The sequence below is a fragment of the Mytilus edulis genome, chromosome 7 (genome assembly GCF_963676685.1).
Source record: "Mytilus edulis chromosome 7, xbMytEdul2.2, whole genome shotgun sequence".
Taxonomy (NCBI): Eukaryota; Metazoa; Mollusca; class Bivalvia; order Mytilida; family Mytilidae; genus Mytilus; species Mytilus edulis.
In genome coordinates, this window is record NC_092350.1 from 73543226 (window position 1) to 73569379 (window position 26154).

The window sequence follows — 26154 nt, forward strand, 5'->3', positions numbered from 1 at the left end:
ACTTTCAATTAAAAACAAATCTTGAAAATCGAAGTTGTTCTACATGTTTGCTCTCAAGTTTGAATTCGTATGTAAAAAGTACAAGATGGTTTTTAGAAACAAAAAGGCAATTCCTTTGATGGGTAGATATACAAATACATATGACATTTGTTTAGCGATTTGCCAGTTATTTTTATATATATTTTGGATTAATTTGGCCCATTAGTTTCAGAGAAGAAGATTTTTGTAAAAGATAACTTAGATTTATGAAAAATGGTTAAAAATTGACTATAAAGGGCAATAACTCCTTAAGGGGTCAACTGACCATTTCGGTCATGTTGACTTATTTGTAAATCTAACTTTGCTGAACATTATTGCTGTTTACAGTTTATCTCTATCTATAATAATATTCAAGATAATAACCAAAAACGGCAAAATTTCCTCAAAATTACCAATTCAGGGCCAGCAACCCAACAACAGGTTGACCGATTCATCTGAAAATTTCAGGGCAGATAGATCTTGACCTGATAAACATTTTTACCCCACATCAGATTTCCTCTAAATGCTTTGGTTTTTGAGTTATAAGCCAAAAACTACATTTTACCCCTATGTTCTATTTTTAGCCGTGGCGGCCATTTTGGTTGGTTGACCGGGTCACGCCACACATTTTTTAAACTAGATACCCCAAAGATGATTGTGGCCAAGTTTGGATTAATTTGGCCCAGTAGTTTCAGAGGAGAAGATTTTTGTAAAAGATTACTTAGATTTATGAAAAATGGTTAAAAATTGACTATAAAGGGCAATAACTCCTAAAGGGGTCAACTGACCATTTCGGTCATGTTGACTTATTTGTAAATCTAACTTTGCCGAACATTATTGCTGTTTACAGTTTATCTCTATCTATAATAATATTCAAGATAATAACCAAAAACAGCAAAATTTCCTCAAAATGACCAATTCAGGGGCAGCAACCCAACAACGGGTTGACCGATTCATCTGAAAATTTCAGGGCAGATAGATCTTGACCTGATAAACATATTTACCCCATGTCAGATTTCCTCTAAATGCTTTGGTTTTTGAGTTACAAGCCAAAAACTGCATTTTACCCCTATGTTCTATTTTTAGCCGTGGCGGCCATCTTGGTTGGTTGACCGGGTCACGCCACACATTTTTTGAACTAGATACCCCAATGATGATTGTGGCCAAGTTTGGTTCAATTTGGCCCAGTAGTTTCAGAGGAGAAGATTTTTGTAAAAGTTAACGACGACGGACGACGACGGACGACGACGGACGACGACGGACGCCGGACGCAAAGTGATGGGAAAAGCTCACTTGGCCCTTCGGGCCAGGTGAGCTAAAAAATAAATTAACTTCTACAAAATCTACATAATCACATCGAAACGATTAAATTCATTGTGAAGGAAAAAATAAATGGTAGAGCTGATTGACGGATAGGAAATTTCCGTAATCAAAAAAGGTACAAATGATGTTTTTATTTTTGAGTTTTTGACAAAATTGTTTGGAATTTGCCCAACAAAGTTTGCATGCAGTATCGCAATAATATGTTTTGTCCTCCCAAATTTCAAATACTGGTTTTGAATCATATGTTTTCTCGTTTTCAAAGAAAAATGCGTTAAATTTCTATCCAAAAAACAGCCAACTTTAAGTTTGAAAGTTTTACTTGGAGATGATATTATATTTATGTCTTCATCATTCCGATGATCCTTGATGACATGTGCATAGAAAATGTTTACGAAAATAGCTGGAAATTTGACCAGAAAATATATTTTCGGATTTTAAGGTAACTACCCAAAACCGTAAATTGAGGGGAACCTCCATTAAAGGGATAAAATACAAAAATGTGACCATAGAAACTTTTTACGACCAGACGGAAATTAAGATATAGATATTATTTTATCTTTCAAAACAATTTGCAGCCGTGCGTTATTCCGGACCATCAAACTCGTTAACTAAGCGTCTTTTCGATGTCAGTTGCAGTACTAAAACTATAGCTAAGAGAGAAGACGTTATTAAAATCAAAATATATTTTATTGGCGAAGTAAGATCATGGCTTCTGTCGGTTACCAACCCACAAACAAAGGGTCTTTGGGCAACCGTAAATTAGATGCAAATAAAATAGATAAATAAAATTCAAAATTCAAATAAAAACTAAATTGAAATGAAATTTTGAAATAATGGGGTGCTGACTTGAACCCTGGCAACAGATGTCCAAAATCAACATGAGAAACTACGTTTGAGGTGGAAATGAAGATTACATGGATTAATGTTCTAAATTAAATAATAATACAGTGATAAATCCAGTTCATCGGTACTGGTGCAGCCTATAAAGTCCGACCTAGTGATGAACTCTACTAAAAGACTGTCATAACATTATTTATCGGTACACTATGACTGTAAACACTCGTCAGATGGACGTCACACTGTGGTTAATTGTGTTTATAGACTGGTGAAGAGTTGTAAATCCAGAAGCCGTGACAGGAGTTCTATGTTGAGGTTAAAAGCTGACTTGAACCCTGGCAACAGATGTCCAAAATCAACATGAGAAACTACGTTTGAGGTGGAAATGAAGATTACATGGATTAATGTTCTAAATTAAATAATAATACAGTGATAAATCCAGTTCATCGGTACTGGTGCAGCCTATAAAGTCCGCCACTAAACAAGTTCAAAAACATTCATTTCATAAAGAATGTTTTGGAACTTGTTACCGCCAACCAGTACCATACATTAAGAGTCGATATAACAGATAACTCTGATTGTAATATTGTGTAATAACAAGAATCTGACCGCAGTAACTACTAGCTAACAGATTCCCGAAGCCAATGACCTACTTCGCCGTTTGATGGTCAATAAATGGATGCAAATTGATAATAGCATAACTGGATAATAAATAGATGAAAATAGATAATAGCATAACTGAAATTGTAACATGTATAAAATTAGATAACTTTAAATATCTGACAAATAACATATTCCTTCTCACTGTAGTTTGGTTCAATAACTTATTTGGAATCTTGTTCTTGTATTGCAATCGTGGTAACATTGGAACCAAGCAAATTTGACTAAGGTAACAAATCTTGGAGAAAATCAATATCGCTTATAAGTTAGGTCCATCGTATTGAACGCTTTGTCCGAAGTCATGTCCATTTTAGTGGATTACTTAATATTGCGGGGCCCTTCGAAAATGAGCATACGATTAGTTTATCTCACCAGACTCAAGCTAGCGAACAATTAGCCAGCGAACAATAAGATGAATCAAGCTAGCGAACAATAAGCCAGCGAACAATAAGAAAACGCACCCACATGATCATGCCTAAAAACCGAAGATTTGCAATAACACGACACGTACTTATAAATATGATGACAAATAAATAAAAATGATGACAAATAATTTCCAATAGGAAGATGAAATGTAATTCCATTTAAACACAGAAAAGTTTAATAATTTATTTGTGTACTTAATAACTTTTTTTTAAGGCCGGGAATTAAAAAAACAAACTTTCTCCTTTCTCTTTGGTAAGGGATTGTCTGTATAATAATAATAACAATTGATAACAACAGGTTACACTAGCTACTGTAGCGAAACAATAAGATCTTCAAGCTTATATAATTATACGATTAAAAAAAACTAATAACCATTATATTCACTTTTCGACAAAGAAATAGCTAGTTCACGTAATTATTCAAAAGTAAATAGTCACTCTTGTAATTTATTTATAAGAAGAGCGATAAGTGTAAGAGTTACACACGAATACACCAATAACGTCAGAAAACGATTTGACATAAATATTTTGGTTAATCAAACAACAATTTATTTAGAATCAAACCTAACTTTAATCCGTAAACATTTCCGTATGGCAAAGACCCGGATGGGGTAGGGTGACCTTACCATCCCCCTTCTTTTACTTCATAAAAAATAGCTACGGTAAAGCTTTTGTCCCCACTATACACAAATGATAAACACTTGCCTAAGCTTGCCTGGGCCCAAAGATCCAGGTGGGTAAAATTACGGATTTTTTTTTCGGAGGTCCAAAGTAGGGGTCGGGTGACCCTTACCTCCCCCTTCTTTAATTCATAACCAAGTCCCTACGTCAAAGCTTTTAACCACACTATGTACATTCGGTAGGCAATTGCCTAAGCTTGCCTGGGCTCAAAGATCAAGGTGGGTAAAGTTACGGAACTTTTTTTTTAGGTCCAAAGTTGGGGTAGGGTGACCCTACCCTCCCCTTCTTTCGTTCATAAAATTTTCCCTACGGCAACGCTTTTTTGCCCACTAGGCACAAATAATAGGCACTTGCCTAAGGTTGCCTGGGCCCAAATACCCAGGTGGGTAAAGTTACGGAACTTTTTTTTTTGAGGTCCAAAGTTGGGGTAGGGTGACCCTACCCTCCCCCTTCTTTCGTTCATAAAATTTCCCCTACGGCAAAGCTTTTTTGCCCACTAGGTACAAATGATAGGCACTTGCCTAAGGTTGCCTGGGCCTAAATACCCAGGTGGGTAAAGTTTCGGAACTTTTTTTTTTGAGGTCCAAAGTTGGGGTAGGGTGACCCTACCCTCCCCCTTCTTTCGTTCATAAAATTTTCACTACGGCAAAGCTTTTTTGCCCACTAGGCACAAATGATAGGCACTTGCTTAAGGTTGCCTGGGCCCAAATACCCAGGTGGGTAAAGTTATGGAACTTTTTTTTTTTTGAGGTCCAAAGTTGGGGTAGGGTGACCCTACCCTCCCCCTTCTTTCGTTCATTAAGTTTTCCCTACGGCAGAGCTTTTTTGCCCACTAGGTACAAATGATAGGCACTTGCCTAAGATTGCCTACACCCAAATACCCAGGTGGGTAAAGTTACGGAACTTTTTTTTTTGAGGTCCAAAGTTGGGGTAGGGTGACCCTACCCTCCCCCTTCTTTCGTTCATAAAATTTTCCCTACGGCAAAGCTTTTTTGCCCACTAGGCACAAATGATAGGCACTTGCTTAAGGTTGCCTGGGCCCAAATACCCAGGTGGGTAAAGTTATGGAACTTTTTTTTTTTGAGGTCCAAAGTTGGGGTAGGGTGACCCTACCCTCCCCCTTCTTTCGTTCATAAAATTTTCCCTACGGCAAAGCTTTTTTGCCCACTAGGCATAAATTATAGGCACTTGCCTAAGGTTGCCTGGGCCCAAATACCCAGGTGGGTAAAGTTACGGAACTTTTTTTTTTGAGGTCCAAAGTTGGGGTAGGGTGACCCTACCCTCCCCCTTCTTTCGTTCATAAAGTTTTCCCTACGGCAAAGCTTTTTTGGCCACTAGGTACAAATGATAGGCACTTGCCTTAGATTGCCTGCGCCCAAATACCCAGGTGGGTAAAGTTACGGAACTTTTTTTTTTTGAGGTCCTAAGTTGGGGTAGGGTGACCCTACACTCCCCCTTCTTTCGTTCATAAAATTTTCCCTACGGCAAAGCTATTTTGCCCACTAGGTAAAAATGATAGGCACTTGCCTAAGGTTGCCTGGGCCCAAATACCCAGGTGGGTAAAGTTACGGAACTTTTTTTTTTGAGGTCAAAAGTTGGGTTAGGGTGACCCTACCCTTTCCCTTCTTTCGTTCATAAAATTTTCCCTACGGCAAAGCTTTTTTGCCCACAAGGTACAAATGATAGGCACCTGCCTAAGGTTGCATGGGCCCAAATACCCAGGTGGGTAAAGTTACGGAACTTTCTTTTTTTTGAGGTCCAAAGTTGGGGTAGGGTGACCCTACCCTCCCCCTTCTTTCGTTCATAAAATTTTCCCTACGGCAAAGCTTTTTTGCCCACTAGGCACAAATGATAGGCACTTGCTTAAGGTTGCCTGGGCCGAAATACCCAGGTCGGTAAAGTTATGGAACTTTTTTTTTTGAGGTCCAAAGTTGGGGTAGGGTGACCCTACCCTCCCCCTTCTTTCGTTCATAAAATTTTCCCTACGGCAAAGCTTTTTTGCCCACAAGATACAAATGATAGGCACTTGCCTAAGGTTGCCTGGGCCCAAATACCCAGGTGGGTAAAGTTACGGAACTTTTTTTTTTAGGTCCAAAGTTGGGGTAGGGTGACCCTACCCTCCCCCTTCTTTCGTTCATAAAATTTTCCCTACGGCAAAGCTTTTTTGCCCACTAGGCACAAATGATAGGCACTTGCTTAAGGTTGCCTGGGTCCAAATACCCAGGTGGGTAAAGTTATGGAACTTTTTTTTTTTAGGTCCAAAGTTGGGGTAGGGTGACCCTACCCTCCCCCTTCTTTCGTTCATAAAATTTTCCCTACGGCAAAGCTTTTTTGCCCACAAGGTACAAATGATAGGCACTTGCCTAAGGTTGCCTGGGCCCAAATACCCAGGTGGGTAAAGTTACGGAACTTTTTTTTTAGGTCCAAAGTTGGGGTAGGGTGACCCTACCCTCCCCCTTCTTTCGTTCATAAAATTTTCCCTACGGCAAAGCTTTTTTGCCCACTAGGCACAAATGATAGGCACTTGCTTAAGGTTGCCTGGGCCCAAATACCCAGGTGGGTAAAGTTATGGAACTTTTTTTTTTGAGGTCCAAAGTTGGGGTAGGGTGACCCTACCCTCCCCCTTCTTTCGTTCATGGTTTTCCCTACGGCAAAGCTTTTTTGCCCACAAGGTACAAATGATAGGCACTTGCCTAAGGTTGCATGGGCCCAAATACCCAGGTGGGTAAAGTTGCGGAAGTTTTTTTTTTGAGGTCCAAAGCTGGGGTAGGGTGACCCTACCCTCCCCCTTCTTTCGTTCATAAAATTTTCCCTACGACAAAGCTTTTTTGCCCACTAGGCACAAATGATAGGCACTTGCCTAAGGTTGCCTGGGCCCAAATACCCAGGTGATTAAAGTTACGGAACTTTTTTTTTTTGAGGTCCAAAGTTGGGGTAGGGTGACCCTACCCTCCCCCTTCTTTCGTTCATAAAGTTTTCCCTACTGCAAAGCTTTTTTGGCCACTAGGTACAAATGATAGGCACTTGCCTAAGATTGCCTGCGCCCAAATACCCAGGTGAGTAAAGTTAAGGAACTTTAGTTTTTTTAGGTCCTAAGTTGGGGTAGGGTGACCCTACCCTCCCCCTTCTTTCGTTCATAAAATTTTCCCTACGGCAAAGCTTTTTTGCCCACTAGGTACAAATGATTGGCACTTGCCTAAGGTTGCCTGGGCCCAAATACCCAGGTGGGTAAAGTTACGGAACTTTTTTTTTTTGAGGTCCAAAGTTGGGGTAGGGTGACCCTACCCTCCCCCTTCTTTCGTTCATAAAATTTTCCCTACGGCAAAGCTTTTTTGCCCACAAGGTAAAAATGATAGGCACCTGCCTAAGGTTGCATGGGCCCAAATACCCAGGTGGGTAAAGTTACGGAACTTTTTTTTTGAGGTCCAAAGTTGGGGTAGGGTGACCCTACCCTTCCCCTTCTTTCGTTCATAAAATTTTCCCTACGGCAAAGCTTTTTTGCCCACTAGGCACAAATGATAGGAACTTGCTTAAGGTTGTCTTGGCCCAAATACCCAGGTGGGTAAAGTTACGGAACTTTTTTTTTTGAGGTCCAAAGTTGGGGTAGGGTGACCCTACCCTTCCCCTTCTTTCGTTCATAAAATTTTCCCTACGGCAAAGCTTTTTTGCCCACTAGGCACAAATGATAGGCACTTGCCTAAGGTTGTCTGGGCCCAAATACCCAGGTGGGTAAAGTTACGGAACTTTTTTTTTTTAGGTCCAAAGTTGGGGTAGGGTGACCCTACACTCCCCCTTCTTTCGTTCATAAAATTTTCCCTACGGCAAAGCTTTTTTGCCCACTAGGCACAAATGATAGGCACTTGCTTAAGGTTGCTTGGGCCCAAATACCCACGTGGGTAAAGTTATGGAACTTTTTTTTTTGAGGTCCAAAGTTGGGGTAGGGTGACCCTACCCTCCCCCTTCTTTCGTTCATAGTTTTCCCTACGGCAAAGCTTTTTTGCCCACTAGGTACAAATGATAGGCACTTGCCTAAGATTGCCTTCGTCCAAATACCCAGGTGGGTAAAGTTACGGAACTTTTTTTTTTGAGGTCCTAAGTTGGGGTAGGGTGACCCTACCCTCCCTCTTCTTTCGTTCATAAAATTTTCCCTACGGCAAAGCTTTTTTGCCCACTAGGTACAAATGATAGGCACTTGCCTAAGATTGCCTGCACCCAAATACCCAGGTGGGTAAAGTTACGGAACTTTTTTTTTTAGGTCCTCAGTTGGGGTAGGGTGACCCTACCCTCCCCCTTCTTTCGTTCATAAAATTTTCCCTACGGCAAAGCTTTTTTGCCCATTAGATACAAATGATAGGCACTTGCCTAAGGTTGCCTGAGCCCAAATACCCAGGTGGGTAAAGTTACGGAACTTTTTTTTTTTAGGTCCAAAGTTGGGGTAGGGTGACCCTACCATCCCCTTTCTTTCGTTCATAAAATTTTCCCTACGGCAAAGCTTTTTTACCCACTAGGCACAAATGATAGGCACTTGCTTAAGGTTGCCTGGGCCAAAATACCCAGGTGGGTAAAGTTATGGAACATTTTTTTTTGAGGTCCAAAGTTGGGGTAGGGTGACCCTACCCTCCCCCTTCTTTCGTTCATAAAATTTTCCCTACGGTAAAGCTTTTTTGCCCACAAGGTACAAATGATAGGCACCTGCCTAAGGTTGCATGGGCCCAAATACCCAGGTGGGTTAAGTTACGGACCTTTTTTTTTTGAGGTCCAAAGTTGGGGTAGGGTGACCCTACCCTTCCCCTTCTTTCGTTCATAAAATTTTCCCTACGGCAAAGCTTTTTTGCCCACTAGGCACAAATGATAGGCACTTGCTTAAGGTTGCCTGGGCTCAAATACCCAGGTGGGTAAAGTTACGGAACTTTTTTTTTTGAGGTCCAAAGTTGGGGTAGGGTGACCCTACCCTTCCCCTTCTTTCGTTCATAAAATTTTCCCTACGGCAAAGCTTTTTTGCCCACTAGGCACAAATGATAGGCACTTGCCTAAGGTTACCTGGGCTCAAATACCCAGCTGGGTAAAGTTATGGAACTTTTTTTTTTGAGGTCCAAAGTTGGGGTAGGGTGACCCTACCCTCCCCCTTCTTTCGTTCATAGTTTTCCCTACGGCAAAGCTTTTTTGACCACTAGGTACAAATGATAGGCACTTGCTTAAGGTTGCCTGGGCCAAAATACCCAGGTGGGTAAAGTTATGGAACTTTTTTTTTTGAGGTCCAAAGTTAGGGTAGGGTGACCCTACCCTCCCCCTTCTTTCGTTCATAAAATTTTCCCTATGGCAAAGCTTTTTTGCCCACAAGGTACAAATGATAGGCACTTGCCTAAGGTTGCCTGGGCCCAAATACCCAGGTGGGTAAAGTTGCGGAACTTTTTTTTTTGAGGTCCAAAGCTGGGGTAGGGTGACCCTACCCTCCCCCTTCTTTCGTTCATAAAATTTTCCCTACGGCAAAGCTTTTTGGCCAACTAGGCACAAATGATAGGCACTTGCCTAAGGTTGCCTGGGCCCAAATACCCAGGTGGGTAAAGTTACGGAACTTTTTTTTTTTAGGTCCAAAGTTGGGGTAGGGTGACCCTACCCTCCCCCTTCTTTCGTTCATAAAATTTTCCCTACGGCAAAGCTTTTTTGCCCACTAGGTACAAATGATAGGCACTTGCCTAAGGTTGTCTGGGCCCAAATACCCAGGTGGGTAAAGTTACGGAACTTTTTTTTTTGAGGTCCAAAGTTGGGGTAGGGTGACCCTACCCTCCCCCTTCTTTCGTTTATAAAGTTTTCCCTACGGTAAAGCTTTTTTGGCCACTAGGTACAAATGATAGGCACTTGCCTAAGATTGCCTGCGCCCAAATACCCAGGTGGGTAAAGTTACGGAACTTTTTTTTTTTGAGGTCCTAAGTTGGGGTAGGGTGACCCTACCCTCCCCCTTCTTTCGTTCATAAAATTTTCCCTACGGCAAAACTTTTTTGCCCACTAGGTACAAATGATAGGCACTTGCCTAAGGTTGCCTGGGCCTAAATACCCAGGTGGGTAAAGTTACGGAACGTTTTTTTTTTAGGTCCAAAGTTGGGATAGGGTGACCCTACTCTTCCCCTTCTTTCGTTCATAAAATTTTCCCTACGGCAAAGCTTTTTTGCCCACTAGGCACAAATGATAGGCACTTGCTTAAGGTTGCCTGGGCCCAAATACCCAGGTGGATAAAGTTACAGAACTTTTTTTTTTTAGGTCCAAAGTTGGGGTAGGGTGACCCTACCCTTCCCCTTCTGTCGTTCATAAAATTTTCCCTACGGCAAAGCTTTTTTGCCCATTAGGCACAAATGATAGGCACTTGCCTAAGGTTGCCTGAGCTCAAATACCCAGGTGGGTAAAGTTACGGAACTTTTTTTTTTGAGGTCCAAAGTTGGGGTAGGGTGACCCTACCCTCCCCCTTCTTTCGTTCATAAAGTTTTCCCTACGGCAAAGCTTTTTTGGCCACTAGGTACAAATGATAGGCACTTGCCTAAGATTGCCTGCGCCCAAATACCCAGGTGGGTAAAGTTACGGAACTTTTTTTTTTTTAGGTCCTAAGTTGGGGTAGGGTGACCCTACCCTCCCCCTTCTTTCGTTCATAAAATTTTCCCTACGGCAAAGCTTTTTTGCCCTTTAGGTACAAATGATAGGCACTTGCCTAAGGTTGCCTGGGCCTAAATACCCAGGTGGGTAAAGTTACGGAACTTTTTTTTTGAGGTCCAAAGTTGGGGTAGGGTGACCCTACTCTTCCCCTTCTTTCGTTCATAAAATTTTCCCTACAGCAAAGCTTTTTTGCCCATTAGGCACAAATGATAGGCACTTGCCTAAGGTTGCCTGAGCCCAAATACCCAGGTGGGTAAAGTTACGGAACTTTTTTTTTTGAGGTCCAAAGTTGGGGTAGGGTGACCCTACCCTCCCCCTTCTTTCGTTCATAAAGTTTTCCCTACGGCAAAGCTTTTTTGGCCACTAGGTACAAATGATAGGCACTTGCCTAAGATTGCCTGCGCCCAAATACCCGGGTGGGTAAAGTTACGGAACTTTTTTTTTTTGAGGTCCTAAGTTGGGGTAGGGTGACCCTACCCTCCCCCTTATTTCGTTCATAAAATTTTCCCTACGGCAAACCTTTTTTGCCCACTAGGTACAAATGATAGGCACTTGCCTAAGGTTGCCTGGGCCCAAATACCCAGGTGGGTAAAGTTACGGAACTTTTTTTTTTTGAGGTCCAAAGTTGGGGTAGGGTGACCCTACCCTCCCCCTTCTTTCGTTCATAAAATTTTCCCTACGGCAAAGCTTTTTTGCCCTCAAGGTACAAATGATAGGCACTTGCCTAAGGTTGCCTGGGCCCAAATACCCAGGTGGGTAAAGTTACAGAACTTTTTTTTTTGAGGTCCAAAGTTGGGGTAGGGTGACCCTACCCTCCCCCTTCTTTCGTTCATAAAATTTTCCCTACGGCAAAGCTTTTTTGCCCACTAGGCACAAATGATAGGCACTTGCTTAAGGTTGCCTGGGCCCAAATACCCAGGTGGGTAAAGTTATGGAACATTTTTTTTTGACGTCCAAAGTTGGGGTAGGGTGACCCTACCCTCCCCCTTCTTTCGTTCATAAAGTTTTCCCTACGGCAAAGCTTTTTTGGCCACTAGGTACAAATGATAGGCACTTGCCTAAGATTGCCTGCGCCCAAATACCCAGGTGGGTAAAGTTACGGAACTTTTTTTTTTTGAGGTCCTAAGTTGGGGTAGGGTGACCCTACCCTCCCCCTTCTTTCGTTCATAAAATTTTCCCTACGGCAAAGCTTTTTTGCCCACTAGGTACAAATGATAGGCACTTGCCTAAGGTTGCCTGGGCCTAAATACCCAGGTGGGTAAAGTTACGGAACTTTTTTTTTTGAGGTCCAAAGTTGGGGTAGGGTGACCCTACTCTTCCCCTTCTTTCGTTCATAAAATTTTCCCTACGGCAAAGCTTTTTTGCCCACTAGGCGCAAATGATAGGCACTTCCTTAAGGTTGCCTGGGCCCAAATACCCAGGTGGGTAAAGTTATGGAACTTTTTTTTTTTGAGGTCCAAAGTTGGGGTAGGGTGACCCTACCCTTCCCCTTCTTTCGTTCATAAAATTTTCCCTACGGCAAAGCTTTTTTGCCCATTAGGCACTTGCCTAAGGTTGCCTGAGCCCAAATACCCAGGTGGGTAAAGTTACGGAACTTTTTTTTTTGAGGTCCAAAGTTGGGGTAGGGTGACCCTACCCTCCCCCTTCTTTCGTTCATAAAGTTTTCCCTACGGCAAAACTTTTTTGGCCACTAGGTACAAATGATAGGCACTTGCCTAAGATTGCCTGCGCCCAAATACCCGGGTGGGTAAAGTTACGGAACTTTTTTTTTTTTTAGGTCCTAAGTTGGGGTAGGGTGACCCTACCCTCCCCCTTCTTTCGTTCATAAAATTTTCCCTACGGCAAACCTTTTTTGCCCACTAGGTACAAATGATAGGCACTTGCCTAAGGTTGCCTGGGCCCAAATACCCAGGTGGGTAAAGTTATGGAACTTTTTTTTTTTGAGGTCCAAAGTTGGGGTAGGGTGACCCTACCCTCCCCCTTCTTTCGTTCATAAAATTTTCCCTACGGCAAAGCTTTTTTGCCCTCAAGGTACAAATGATAGGCACTTGCCTAAGGTTGCCTGGGCCCAAATACCCAGGTGGGTAAAGTTACAGAACTTTTTTTTTTGAGGTCCAAAGTTGGGGTAGGGTGACCCTACCCTCCCCCTTCTTTCGTTCATAAAATTTTCCCTACGGCAAAGCTTTTTTGCCCACTAGGCACAAATGATAGGCACTTGCTTAAGGTTGCCTGGCTGGGCCCAAATACCCAGGTGGGTAAAGTTATGGAACATTTTTTTTTGAGGTCCAAAGTTGGGGTAGGGTGACCCTACCCTCCCCCTTCTTTCGTTTATAAAGTTTTCCCTACGGCAAAGCTTTTTTGGCCACTATTTACAAATGATAGGCACTTGCCTACGATTGCCTGCGCCCAAATACCCAGGTGGGTAAAGTTACGGAACTTTTTTTTTTGAGGTCCAAAGTTGGGGTAGGGTGACCCTACCCTCCCCCTTCTTTCGTTCATAAAATTTTCCCTACGGCAAAGCTTTTTTGCCCACAAGGTACAAATGATAGGCACTTGCCTAAGGTTGCATGGGCCCAAATACCCAGGTGGGTAAAGTTACGGAACTTTTTTTTTTGAGGTCCAAAGTTGGGGTAGGGTGACCCTACCCTCCCCCTTCTTTCGTTCATAAAATTTTCCCTACGGCAAAGCTTTTTTGCCCACAAGGTACAAATGATAGGCACTTGCCTAAGGTTGCATGGGCCTAAATACCCAGGTGGGTAAAGTTACGGAACGTTTTTTTTTAGGTCCAAAGTTGGGGTAGGGTGACCCTACTCTTCCCCTTCTTTCGTTCATAAAATTTTCCCTACGGCAAAGCTTTTTTGCCCACTAGGCACAAATGATAGGCACTTGCTTAAGGTTGCCTGGGCCCAAATACCCAGGTGGATAAAGTTACGGAACTTTTTTTTTTGAGGTCCAAAGTTGGGGTAGGGTGACCCTACCCTTCCCCTTCTGTCGTTCATAAAATTTTCCCTACGGCAAAGCTTTTTTGCCCATTAGGCACAAATGATAGGCACTTGCCTAAGGTTGCCTGAGCTCAAATACCCAGGTGGGTAAAGTTACGGAACTTTTTTTTTTGAGGTCCAAAGTTGGGGTAGGGTGACCCTACCCTCCCCCTTCTTTCGTTCATAAAGTTTTCCCTTCGGCAAAGCTTTTTTGGCCACTAGGTACAAATGAAAGGCACTTGCCTAAGATTGCCTGCGCCCAAATACCCAGGTGGGTAAAGTTACGGAACTTTTTTTTTTTGAGGTCCAAAGTTGGGGTAGGGTGACCCTACCCTCCCCCTTCTTTCGTTCATAAAATATTCCCTACGGCAAAGCTTTTTTGCCCACTAGGTACAAATGATAGGCACTTGCCTAAGGTTGCCTGGGCCTAAATACCCAGGTGGGTAAAGTTACGGAACTTTTTTTTTTGAGGTCCAAAGTTGGGGTAGGGTGACCCTACTCTTCCCCTTCTTTCGTTCATAAAATTTTCCCTACAGCAAAGCTTTTTTGCCCATTAGGCACAAATGATAGGCACTTGCCTAAGGTTGCCTGAGCCCAAATACCCAGGTGGGTAAAGTTACGGAACTTTTTTTTTTGAGGTCCAAAGTTGGGGTAGGGTGACCCTACCCTCCCCCTTCTTTCGTTCATAAAGTTTTCCCTACGGCAAAGCTTTTTTGGCCACTAGGTACAAATGATAGGCACTTGCCTAAGATTGCCTGCGCCCAAATACCCGGGTGGGTAAAGTTACGGAACTTTTTTTTTTTGAGGTCCTAAGTTGGGGTAGGGTGACCCTACCCTCCCCCTTCTTTCGTTCATAAAATTTTCCCTACGGCAAACCTTTTTTGCCCACTAGGTACAAATGATATTCACTTGCCTAAGGTTGCCTGAGCCCAAATACCCAGGTGGGTAAAGTTACGGAACTTTTTTTTTTTGAGGTCCAAAGTTGGGGTAGGGTGACCCTACCCTCCCCCTTCTTTCGTTCATAAAATTTTCCCTACGGCAAAGCTTTTTTGCCCACTAGGTACAAATGATAGGCACTTGCCTAAGATTGCCTGGGCCCAAATACCCAGGTGGGTAAAGTTACGGAAGTTACTTTGAGGTCCAAAGTTGGGGTAAGGTGAACAATGTACAAAGTTGCGCGTCCTACATTGATACATAATATAGTTCTCAGTCATTAAACAAAAAGAAGGACGAAATCTGCTTTTTCAACAGAAGAAAATTTTCTCAAACATATTTGTTTCGAAAGGTTATCGCCTAAATAGTTTATACATTGTCTATACGTTTAATATACAGAAAATGTTATTTTAGGAACTACTTGCCGAGAGTAAGGAAAGCCATTTCACACAACACATAATTTCTAGTTAGGAACACCGTTTACACTTTAGATGCATTAACATAACACAGAAATGTATCAGTACAATATAAACAGTCAACTGACGACAATAAATACTACGTAGATCTTAATGAGCGATTTGTTTTTGAGGAAAGTCTATTGTAAAGGTAAACGAATGTCGGCGGCGGACGAATACGGATTACAAACGACGGACACTAATTTTTTTTAAAAGCTCACACTGACCCTGTAGAGCAGGTTAGATATGATAGTGAATGTGTATTTATTAATACATAATATTACTTTAGACTTTTATTTTCCACTAGGCTAGTCTAATAACCCCGTATATTTGATTAAGCATTCTTGTTACTGAAAAAAAAACATGTTGTTAGTGAAGCTCATAATACTAATTTGTTTTTCTTTTATAGTATGGAACTGTAGATTCATGTGACATAAACATTTTTCTTAAATACAGTAGTAGGGAACAACAACAGAACATGTTTAAAAACTTGCCATTTATGTATTACTGGTAAAATCATTAAGCCAGTGATTTCTTAAAATTACTTAAAACCTATACTTAATTCTTCCCTAGATAAATAGCTTTGTTGTACCTGTAGAAACTTATTTCAAACGGAAAAGAACATCCTCATTTTTACGGAAATATTGTTTACCCTTCCCGGAAATTTAGAAACGATCCTGGTATACTTATCGATCCGTCAATCAAACTTGTTTTAAAAAGTTACCAAATCAACACTGTATCTTGTTTTCATGGGTATCAATATCGATTTTATTATCAGTAAATAAAAAGCAATCTAGATATTACTATTATGTTATATACATATACCAATTCATAGATCTACGATCTGTCGATACCTGTATCGTCATAACACAAGGTCATGTTTTTCTCTAACTGTTTATGACGTTTTTACACTAAATCCATTGGATTTTGGATGTGAACTGTTAGTCACAGATGCATGATTTTTTGGTGAAAGAAGACTTCAAGTCTTCTGAAGACCTATGGGGCTGACTTTAAAATCATTGAGCCTTCGTATGCCGCATTCGTTTCTGTGTATTACAATTTCATAACAACTTAAGTTTCCTGACACCGATTTTACACATGATTAAGCATCGGAATCATTTAATTTGTAAATAAGATTGAAAAACAATCATTATCGTAAATATGACCCTTTTATTTATGTAAATTATCAGATTTCATCTCATCCACATGAACGTTATTTGTTTACTTGTAACCGGATGTTTTTACTGTAGATATTTGTATTACGCATGCGTGAATTTGGTATCGGGACAACTCGTCCTGTTTACAAGTTCGCCCTTGAAGTTACAAATTTGCAATCCTGCAGACAAGAATATTTTGTTTTTAGTAAATAAAAAGGATCTATTTTGTATTAAATTGTTGTCTTTATTCATTGTTTTCCTTTGTCATGTGAATTAGATGCCCTTCTACTTCAAATGGTTTGAATCTATTTATAAATTATTCAAGACTCAGTTGACAAGAGCAGTACGTTGCTGTTGGGAGAATTTGATTAAACTCTAAATGCTCATAGAAAAAGAAATATAATTGAAACGTGTGTGAAAATGTAAATAATTTGTTTACTAAAACAAGTAAAGACAAACTATGGATAATAATTTACATAAATACTTCAGGACATTTGATTGATTTTAATAAATATAGGATTTAAAAACTGCAAGTGGAAACAAATTTAATCATTAGCTACATAATCAGCTGATAATTTTTTTTCGCAAACATCGTGGTGATGTAACTGATAAAAATCACTCCATCAATCCTCCAGCCCTTTCACATTAAGCAATAGATCTACTTATTATTGTAGAATATTCAATGAATATACATTCATCGTCTAATTGAAGATATCGGGTAATCAGATATTTTTTGCTGACAATTTGGGTATCCCATTGGCCGGAGTCTACTCTACTACCATAAATGATAAACATGATAAAGATAATAAATAGTATTTTTTTCACTAATTTATTGAATTTGTTTTTTACATAATACTGGTTGTAACATATTTAATTTTTGTATTCAGCTATATTTAAAGAATCAAAATGTATTAACCGACAAGATAACCAGTCAACGCACGATATCTTAGAGATGAAGTGAACAAAACACACACAATTATGTTGACAAGGTTATTAAGTCGACATCTTCAGTACATGCATACAAAACCATTCAAATACCAAAATCCTCAAAGTTAAATGTTTATTTGTGTAATATAGCATATTCATATTTCATGCAGGTTTCATATAAACATGAGACATTGTACTTTCTCAACGAATTTTGCAGACAAATAAAATCAATAATCATCATGATTATTCACAAACATGTTACAGAACATTTAAAACATTTACTAATGTAGATGTTTTTAAATGTTCTGTAACATATTTGTGAATAATCATGATGATTATTGACTTTATTATAATGTAGATGTTTTAAATGTTCTGTAACATATTTGTGAATAATCATGATGATTATTGACTTTATTTGTCTGCAAAATTTGTTGAGAAAGTACAATGTCTCATGTTTATATGAAACCTGCATAAAATATGAATATGCAATATTATACAAATGAACATTTAACTTTGAGGATTTTGGTATTTGAATGTAAATACTTCCGATTGTACAACGTGACAAAATTCCAATAATGCAATAACATTGTAAAGTACTTTATAGGTACCGTGTACTTGTATGATGTTCCTCCTTTACAATTACATGAAAGTATTGTTTCTGCAGACTTTAAAATTGTTTAAGAATTATTCAAATCCCGGACCATTGATTTATTTGATCATATCATATATTTCTACTTTTTTAAGTATTGTTTTTGGCAGGTTTTATTTGAAATTCTTGAAAAGGAATCTCTTGGTGCAAAAACAAAAAGGACAGATATAAACGAAATGAAAAGTTATATTATACCTAGTCCATATATCTTGTAAACCTTTGAAAGTCATTGTACATCACTTACGACAGTAAGTCGTGGTTGTGGTCTTAAGCAAATATATACAAGATTTTAATTTAAGAAGAAAAAGATGTTTCAAATTCAAAAACAAATAATGGACGCACTTTTTTTTCCTTTGATTATTGATGATTACGACATATAAATGTATATAACTGATTAAGTATAATGCAAAATTTATCTATTAATCTAAATTGTAAATAATTAACACATATAACAGGTATGGCTATCAAACGATATTCGCCTCAGCGAGTGCCGTTTATATATATTTTAGGTCTCAACGTGATTTGACCATCTAGTAGTCATGCAATGATCGTGCTCAGAATCAGAACTCTTATCATTTTTTCAGTTCATATGAGTTTTATTTTCTATCTATATTTAAAGAATAAAAATGTATTACACAGCATTGATCTGCTATGTACATGTATTGTTTGCATTTGGAAGTGTAGATATTGATCTTTGCGTGTATGGAAATAAATGACACCGACAAAATAATCAGTCAGTGTACGATATCTTAGAGATGAAGTGAAGTCAACACACACAATTATGTTGAAAAGGCTATTAAGTCGACATCTTCAGTACATGCATAGAAAACCATTCATATACCAAAATTCATCAAAATTAAATGTTCATTTGTATACTATAGCATATCCATATTATAAAAACATGAGACATTGTATTTTCTCAACAAATGTTGCAGACAAAAAGTCAATAATTATCATAATTATTCACAAATATGTTACAGATTATATGAAAAATCTACTTATTACATGTAAATACTTTCTCTGGTCTTTATTTTTTAATTTGCATTGTTTATTTGTGAGTTAAATCTAAATGTTCCTATTCTAAATGTTTCATTATTTATTTTATTTTTAAATATTGGTAAGTTATCTTATCTTTATCGTAAACTCTAATAATTTCTGTGTTCTTTATATTTTGACAACTTTCCCTCAATTCGTTGTATTTGCATTTTTTTATTCCTTTATTATTTATCGGTTGTTCTCTTAGCTGTCAGACATATTCTACTAAATTAAAGTACGTCCGGTTGCATACGAAAATATGTGTATTTTTTTTTTTTTTGTCTGTTTGATTATTATTAGCAATCATTGTATACATAGTTTTGTAACATGTCATTTACCTCAAAATTAAAAATATTCGTGCATTAATAAAATATGAATAATTGTCTATCCATGGCGTTGATTATACTTGTTTTAACAAATATAAATAACGGTACAATACAACGATCATAAAGCTTTCTTTTTGAAAACATTTATTGAGCAACACGACGAATGCCACATGTGAAGCATGATTTGCTTACCCTTCTTCAGCACCCGATATCGCCCCAAGTTTGGAGTTCATGTTGCTCAATCTTTAGTGTTCATATGAAGGATATGTGCTTTTATAGATTTCATACCATAAAATGAAAAGGAAAAAGGAGGTCCCTGTATACTGTTTTAAACATCAGAAAACTGGGGTGTACACTGAATACAGGTTATACCCCACTTTTCTTGACTTATCTTATCTTACCTGTTGAATTCTGTAAAAATTCAATATATAAAAATTATATCAAGAAATAAAATAAAATAATTTGCCTACCTACCTACCCATACCCTGATATCCTCAGTCGGGGAGGGGAAACAAAGATAATTTTAATGTTGACCTTGCAATGTTATCTGTTTGCATTATTGCGCCGTTCTGGTATATGATTTATCCACTTTTTGAAAAAAAACGGCAACTTTAGCAGCGGGGCATGTAATAGCTTGTTGTCGGTACTATATATATATATCACGACAGAACGTGTACTGTCCATAATCTGCTGCTTAACATCGCATATATCATGTATATATAAACAACATTATATTAATGATTCTACAAATTCTAAAAAAGTGTCGTGTGGTTAATAATACATCTGCAAGTTAACAAGTATAAAACACGCATACAAACTGACATCTTTGTTAAACGTATTGACTTTTAACAAATATTACTAGAACTCATAATGACTGAAAACCTGTTTTAAGACACTTCAAAATAGCCCTTTTACCTTTCTTGAACATACATTGTAACAATAATTATAAGTTGTAACAATGAACCTGCATAGAGCAGATTTAAAAACAAGAGATGTAGTTAATGTGGACTTGGGTATTCTGTAAATGTTTGTGCAATGAAAGAATATTATCCACAAAAAAATGAAAGTCAATTATTAAAGGATCAACATTGAAAATGAATAAGAACTAATGTTTACTTGTGAATGGTAAGCATTTCCATTCGACATTAAAAGAAATTTGAGTGTCATTTTTTTCTCAGAAATTCCCAAATATACCATTATATAGAATATAACTGTGGCACCCTAGTCCATTTTAATTCATGTACTTTGCTTTTGTTGAAATCATATGTAGCAATTATGTTGTATTGACATTTACACAAATTGATGTTAACAAGATAACATAAAACATGAAGTGTGTTTCTGCTGTTTCTGTATCATCTACTATTTTCATGAACTTGAAGGCTCCATTTATACAATCAATGTGTGTGGTTTTTTTTAAACCAGAAAACATCTCAACAGATATTTCACACAGGTATCATCATTTTTTTTCTGTGCATATATCATTTTAAAAAAAAAATGAAAATCAGTAAAATGGCCATTTTCCCAGATTATCCTACTTTTCAACCCCCTCCCATTCTGACTCCTACTGCACTTCCAAGACTACCGCTACTCCCCCTTTTTGACTCCTGCTTAGCAACTTCTTATTCCCATGTTCCCTAGTTTGATATTGCTATGACGTTTCACGACTGTATTGTCCGAAAAGCATGTTCTCTTGCCCAACTAACCCCTGAAAATATGTTAAGTTCCGTCTTTTCAAATGACGTAATGTCAACGTCAAGTGTGATTCGCCGTGATTCGACGCGAAAAAGAAGTTCGTTTGTCATTTTCTCTATTATTGTACAAGTTATCTCACAATGGCGAATCAAAATATCACCCCGCATGTGGCGTTCTACACAATGGCGAAAAAATGAAAAACGACGGAATGACTAAACAACAGCCTACTAAACACAACTTGAAAACTAAAAACTGATCAACACAAATCTAACATTAAAGAATACTCCCTTAAACAAAACGATGAAATAGTTCTAAATCTCCTACATTCATTGATGATGAAGCTTCTATAAACACGGGATGTTTGGTAAACACAGTTGTTCAGAGTATGAAAGATCAATTTGAACTCAGTTGTCATCGTGAAAAGGAAAACGCGTCAAAATCACTTTTGTATTGGCTTTTTAAAGAAAAAACTCGAATTCGAAATTGATTTTGATATTTTAGAAACCAACGAAATAGTAGAAATCTGAAAGTGTAAGGTTGTTGATACAAACCAAGCAAATGCTATCAATTGCTACTCTTTCGCTAATATGTTCTTTAAAGATTTTTTTTGCATTGCGTTTTAAATGCACTGGTCTAGTTGAGCTACAGGAAAAATGATGCAATATCGCTCTGAGTTCATTGCCTATACATGAATGATGCAATAGCACTTTGAATCCCTTGGCTAGAATAATTTTGTATTCAGACATTGGTTAATGTTTTTAAAGTTTAATCAACTTTAAAAGTTGCAATGCCCTCGATGGGTTGCATTTCCAAATCTTCAGCTTTACTAATATTTTCAAAAAGCAAGTTTCTTGCATTGACGAACTAGTTTTGTACAGTAGTTAGATTTTCTGTTTCAATCTGTTGCATACACGAAGAAAAAAGGTATCCATTTATATTCAGACATTGATTATGTTTGTGAATGTTTAATCAACTTTGATAATTGTAATGCACTATAAAATGTTATATTATACATGCATTTGCATTTTTACAAACCAAAAACAAATTATCAAATAAACTAATTAATTAAATATCTGATCATTGTTGACGTCAAAAAGAGAGGCAACAGATACCAGAGGAACAATCAAAATCATAAAATGGAAAATAAACTGACAATGCCATGGCTAAAAATTGAAAAGACAAACAGACAAATAATAGTACACAAGAAACAACATAGTAAATGTAGAATATTATTTGTAATTTCAGCGTGAAAGTCTTTTCCTCCTTGCATTTATTTATGCTGTAAATTATGTAAAAAGATCTAATCTTCATTTTCAATATTCAAAAAATGTTTGATCATAACATGACAAATCAACAGAAGGAAGATCTTCCATATCACCTGACAGACAGTATTCCAAAATAGTATCTTTAATGCATAATTTAACATTTTGTATATAAAAGGTTATAAGTGTTTGCAACTAATCTATTGGGTGTTTGGACATACACATGTAAAACATTTAAAAGGCATTTGCACATAACGTAATAAATTCTAACAGAGATTACCAATTGTTCCAACGCATATGAACTATACCATTATGTATTATGTTTTTCACTGGAGATACATATGTATAAACTAAAGTCGTTAGACTATAATATTATGAAGATTTCATTTAAGTAAGATGTATCAGAACAAAACGTTTCGAAAATTTAGCACAACAATCACATCTGAGGCAAGATGCAATTATCAACTGAATTGGAGGTAGAATACACACAACATATGAAAGAAAGTAAAAGTGGTTAATCATAAAATTTTGAGGTATTAACAAATCATATAGTAGTTACAGTTTAATGTATTGCCTATAGCACACAACAAAGTTTGAAAATGACATATCACATTGATTGACCAAACCATTAATTAATTTGACATAACACAAAGATGAACTGTCAGAAATAAAGGCATCTGTACGTAACATAAAGATGAAATGACAGGACAAAATCAAAGCTACGCAGCACATTAATTATTTACACTATAAGACCGTTATGGCGTTCCAAACATACAGTTAAAGATGTAATCGAAGAATGCTGTAGGTGTGAAACAATTATTAGTGACATATGTTGTGTAGGTTTGTTCAATTTTTAAAATATATGCAAAATGGGTTTGGCATGCGACATCTTTCATCTTTTGTTTTACATTTGTTTTCTTTTCAGATATATTTCACATCAGTGAATTTTTACCTGTAAAGATGTAATCGAAGAATGCTGTAGGTGTGAAACAATTATTAGTGACATATGTTGTGTAGGTTTGTTCAATTTTTAAAATATATGCAAAATGGGTTTGGCGTGCGACATCTTTCATCTTTTGTTTTACATTTGTATTTCTTCAGATATATTTCACATGAGTGAATTTTTACCTTTACGTGTTCAAACTTGAAAGACATTAATAAATTGTATATTATTTTGATATCTACAAAACGTGAACACAATTGTACTCAAAGTTACGCTTTTTCGGGTCGTTGTTTAAAAAAAGTCTCTACATAATGTGTTTGGTTGATTGATGGTTATTCAAGTCACTTTCAGCACTATCTTTTTTATTTTGTGGCTGTCAACCATTGACATTCGGTTGAGAAACTGATAATCCTAGTCAATTAAAATCAGAGACGAGTGCAGATGTCACGTGAGGGATTAAACTTCACAACGTTATGGTCAGTGTTGAAAGGTCAGCGATGCAGTAGTTGCAACACCTAGATCATTTAGCAAACAGTGACTCAACCATTGTTAGATAAAATTAGTTTATACATGTATGTAGGTCTAACCTAGTTCTGACACCTTATACACCAATGCAATGGTACATTATTTCAGTGGAGTCAATTGTAAAAAAATATGAACATTTTATGGTGCATCGCAGTGTTGGTTTTTTGGTATTTTTGTTGAACTTCAGTATTATATTGTTTCGTTGTTTTTCCCTCATAGTTAACGTTTTCCCCTAGTTTTTTTATTTTGTAACCTGGACTTTTTTTCTCAATCAATTTATGACTTTTTTTTTAACAGCGGAATACTACTGTTGCCTTCACTTGTGTATGATACACTGGTATTTCTTTAAACTCACATTCATAAGGATATGGTTTGAGGAAGGTGATGATAACAATATGTGTAATGAAAGCAAGTGTTTAATTAGTTAAAAATCAGGATTATTTCAAGTCTAATTTGATGCATAACGCACAAAAAAAAACCCAATTCCTGTTTACCAATTCATACCTTGATCATCAATTATGAGATGACAAAAAGATGTGTTAGTGACTTAAATTAATGACTTGGGAATTAAAATTTAATGAATAAAATTTTTCCATAGCAGTGAACATAATTCAGTTATGTTCAGTTGCACCTGAATCATGCAGCTTGGTCAATTAATTCCTAAACAAAAGATTTGCATATTTTTTCTAGTTCTATAAAAAACAAGGCTTCACTTGTATGTTTTGTTGTTCCTAGAATACTTTAAGTATTTACAAATTCAACTGATGCAGTTATAACGTAAAACGTGCCCTTTTGTAAATTTCATGCCATAAATTGAAAAATAAAAACACATTTAGACTGGTCTTGTTTATGTAAGAGGTGAAAGCAGGGAATTCAAGTATCCAACATTTTCTGACTTGTGCCCAACCGGTTCGAAGTCGAAGACAAAATAGATTGATTTCAAAGCACGATTCAGACCATTTTTACTCAAAGATTTTATCCTTTAAACAGGAACAGAGGTAAAAGACAAAGCCAATCAAGGTGCACTCAGTGGGTTGAAAGATGCTTCAGATTTTTTTGTTTTCAAATATCACCCTTGCACACAACACAAATCGTGTAGCAAGGTAGTTTGTTTTCCTTGATTCCGAATCATATACTAGACGCTTCAATGCAAAAATGTCTTGATTTAAAACGCTTGTTGATTACAGCATCGGAAAGGTATTACAAAAAACCAACACACGTTTACTACAGCATCGGAAAGATATCACCAAAAACCAACATAGCAAAAAAAAAATTTTTTGGCAAGAATGGCCAATAAAATTTTTCGAGTCGCGGCGATTCTACCGGGTCGGTGGTGGGAGGGGAAACAAACAATATTTTATTTTTGGCCCAAGATAGTCGAAGAGATTTACAACAGACATTCGCAGCTGTGTGTCATCATACTGCATTGACAGTTACATATGTATAAAAGGCCCTGACATGAGAAAGTGTAAAACATGCAAACGATAAATCTATGGACCTTATTAATGTACAAACTAACAAACACAAAACACATATATCTTATACATGTACCTGTAATTTATGAGCGGCTGCCCTGAATTTAGGGAATTTCAAATATAAAATCAAACATTTCTGAGAGTACTGCATGGCAACTATGCAAATACATTGTCCCCTACGTATACTAGTTAAGAATTCATTGTTCTGAAACAAAATTCTGACTTGACCTATAACTTGTCATGGTGTAAACTATATATCAAATATAAAGTTCATATACTCCAGCATGGCGAAGATAAATGTGGAAAAATGATTATTTAATTTTATAAGTCCAAGGACTATAACTCTGCTCACAACCATCAGACTGGAATATATATCAAACTGATTCTTTTACTTGCCATGATTAAATTATATACCAAATATTAAATCAATATTTTCAAGCATGAAGAAAAAAGTGTAGAAAACTGATTTGCCTGACTGACGGAAGGACAGACAGACAGACAGGCTGAGTGCAAACCTAAGTCCCCTTCAATTTCCTTGGAAGGGAACTAATTATTCTACTCTATACAGCAACAAAAAAAAACTCAGTAAGTTCTATGATACTCTTGACTTAATCATACACACAGATAATAAAGTAGGGTGGTTGATTTGATATGCTGTACTGGCATGTTTTTGTGGCCATTTCTGTTACAAATGTATTAAACGTACTCAGCTTACAACTTTGATGACTGAATACTGAATGTGTTCATCTTATAATGTTGCAAGAGTTGCCTGTACTTGACATATTGTCCTTTGTTGTTGGGATGTACAAGTTCTCGACCATGTCCACTAGTATTTTTGTCCATCTGGTGAGTTGGGCCTTTTTCAACTGATTTTTATATTTTGTTCTATGTTGTACTGGTATACCACTAACTGTCCTAGGTTAGGGAGGATCCCGCTTACAAGTTTAACCCCGCCACATTATGTATGTATGTGCCTGTCCCAAGTCAGGAGTAGTTCAGTGGTTGTCGTTTGTTTATGTGTTACATATTTTTTTCTTTTCGTTTTTGTAATTTGTACTAATTAGGCCGTTAGCTTTCTCTTTGAAATGTTTAACATTGTCATTTCGGGGCCTTTTATGGCCGACCATGCTGTATGGGCTTTGCTCATTGTTAAAGGCTGTGCAGTGACCTACTGTTGTTAATTTCTGTGTCATGTTGGTCTCTTG